Source organism: Parus major, chromosome 2, assembly GCF_001522545.3.
Source record: "Parus major isolate Abel chromosome 2, Parus_major1.1, whole genome shotgun sequence".
Taxonomy (NCBI): domain Eukaryota; kingdom Metazoa; phylum Chordata; class Aves; order Passeriformes; family Paridae; genus Parus; species Parus major.
In genome coordinates, this window is record NC_031769.1 from 45,405,679 (window position 1) to 45,408,691 (window position 3,013).

The window sequence follows — 3,013 nt, forward strand, 5'->3', positions numbered from 1 at the left end:
CGTGTATAACAGACATTATACTTAAATCAGAATTTGCAGCTGTTGAACTTGAATATTATGTTTTTCTTTGTGAAAAAAATATTTGGATTTTCCTTTAAGCTTAAAAATGACATATTTAGCTAGTATGGGGAGCAAGTTTTTAGCTCAGTTCAGTGCTATGAGTGTTTGACAGTGAGAGGACATTTGAGCTGGCTGTAACACCCGCTAAGAGGAGGATTCATTTTCAGCTAAATAAAGGTCCCAAATACTTAACCTTGGACATCTACTACAGACAGAACAGATATTGTGAGTAGAGGAAGAAAAAATAGTAACATTCACTTAATTTTGTTTATTCCTTTCTTTTAACTTTAGATATACTCCTTTGGCTATGGGAAAATGATCTGGGAAATGCATATCTTTCTTTCCAAGCTAAATAATAAATACATTTTTAGAGTTGCAAAATGTTTCTAGTTAGAAATTTTATTTAGAAAGACATACTACTCACAATATTTCTTTCTTAAATGAGAATCTTGATAGTAATTCCAAGAATTAGACTAGCTGGAGAAGGATGGCTTAATCTGTAGCTGTAGAGTTAATTTTGTTTGCAGTTAATTTTGTTCATGGTTTTGGAGAGGCAACTGATAATACAAGTTCTAATTTCTAGCCAACAGTCTAGTGATGAAACAATGGGATTTTGATAAAGGGGAGGAGGATATTTAAAAATGCATCTTGTGTTTTCCCTTTACTAATTCATAAGCAAGAGTTATGGTTGGCAGTGGGATGTGAGATGATGAACAATGATAATCTGTACAGCACAATGCAGGTTTTTAAAGTCTGACCTCCTGGTTCAGGTTGATTGCATAAGTAACTGTATTTCTATAAAGTTGTATGAATGGCATTTTAAGAAGTAATTATTTGGCATGGAGAAACCCCTTGTACAGCAGTGGGGTTCTGTCAAGTAACTGCAACGTGGCTTAATTGCTTTCAAGTCCTAGAAAAGGTTTACCTTAACACAGGTTCTGAGACTAACAGGATTTAATGACAGGAGAAAAGTGTGCTGGAGATCTTACCTGCATCTTTGTGGAAGGGCAAGAATCCTTTTCTTTAAGTGATTGTCATTATGGACTGAACATTTGGTGACTGAACATTCATTGTCCACCTGCTTGGAGGTGAGATTGGAAAATTTTCCTTACATAATGCTTGAAAGATGGTGGTTGCATCTGAAATCCTCTACCAGTTTTAGATGTCCATGTAGTTGGAAAGGCATCTCATTGCCTTCTGAAATTGGGTTCTAGGGAAGCTGAGCACTAATTTCTGTAATTCAGATATAGTTGGAGATCTGTTTTGGTAACTGTTTTTAAAGATGCTTCCTAGTCCTTTTCTGTATTGCTCTGCATGTTCTTTTCTATGTGATTTTGTTTATTTGTTGGTTTTTTTTTTTTAAATTGTGGGTTGAATAAGATCATCATTGTGCTGAAGGAGTGGTGGCTTGCTCACCTGCTGAGCGAGGCTGAGGAAAAATTCTGGAGAGAGGATAAATGAGTCTATGTGTATCCTGAGACATGTTTGATGAAAACATGGACACTTTTCCCTTCTAAGAAACACTGCACAGAGAGACCAGAACTGTCCCCCTCCTTTTTTTTCATGGGTGCTGGGATACTCAGGGAAATCCATTACACTTGTAGTCAGGATGCCAGAGAGTGTTGCTGACACATCTTGTGCTGTGAAGCTGTGACTATCAGCTACACCTCACATTCTCTAAATTTTAGCTGTTATCTGTATTCCAAAGATAAACTGCCTGTAAATGGAAAACTTTGTCCCAGTGTCAACTTTGGGAGTAATGCCTGGTAATTAGACTCTTGCAACTAGAGGCTGGTTGAGTAAGCAGTGCATCCAAACACCTTGATGTTTTTCAGAAGGCCTTTGCCTTTTGGACTTTTGTTTGGCAGCTATGGCAAAAGAGCCAGCGTGATTACATGTCTAAAAAAGCTCTAAACCCAAGATTCACTAACCCTACTCCCCCCACTCTCCCCCAAACTGGAACATTAGCCCAGCTAATGTAAATTCTGCAGGTGCCTAAAACCCCAAATGTGAACTGTTAAAGAAATTGTGTCTGCTGAGCTCCCCTGGAAAAGCTGCAGCATTCCCCAAATCCTTGTTGTGCCTGGGCAGTGCAGACCAATTCACTGGGTGGGCAGCTCATGCTGATGATGCCGAGAGGAATCACACGTATCATAGCCCTGCTTGTCCTGCCCACGCTGCTGAAGCTGCAGTGCAGGCACATGGGAGGCTGTAGGAAGGCTGCTCCCTTTCTCAGTTTTGCCATGACCATCTTGCCCTCCTTCCTGCCCCAGGGAAACGGAGGAGACGGAAAGAGGCCACAGGGACTGGGCCAAACTTCACACCCAGTCCCTGTGTCTGCTGACTCAGCAGCTGTCACTGCTGCCTTCAAGCTCTCCCCATATTTTGGCTTTGGTTGACAGGCTCTTAGCAGCTGTCGCTCCCATCTCGTCCTGTCCCTGGCACTGCCAGGGTGTTTTCAGTTCTTCCAGTTTGCTGCTGACACCCGAGTCATGCCTCTAGAATGGAAGGCAGCCAAGGCACTAGTGTTCAAGATCCTCACTTTTGTTGTCCTACTGGTTTTCTTCTCAAGGCTTCCACCTCTGGCCTCCTGGCTGCCCCTGTGTTGTCAGGCTTACGAATTGCATGACTGTAGGTTTTGTACAAGGACATCATCCCTCAAACACTGTCTGTTCAGATGCAGTATCTAAAGGAATTTCTAAAAGGTCCCTATGCTCAGCAGTTCCCTGATGGCACAGCATGTGCTGTGTGATTTGTGAAAGGATGCTCACACTACCTCAGACTGTGCATTGAGCCTCTGCCCTGCATTCAAAACACAGGGATGATTTAGTTTCATTTTACTGCAGAGGATGTGGAGGTGGGATATTGAAACTATCTTCTCTCTTCCCTTCTTGGAAAAGTTCTAGCAGGGGTAGTAACACATGTAAAGCTGCTAATTCAGAAAAAAAAAGTG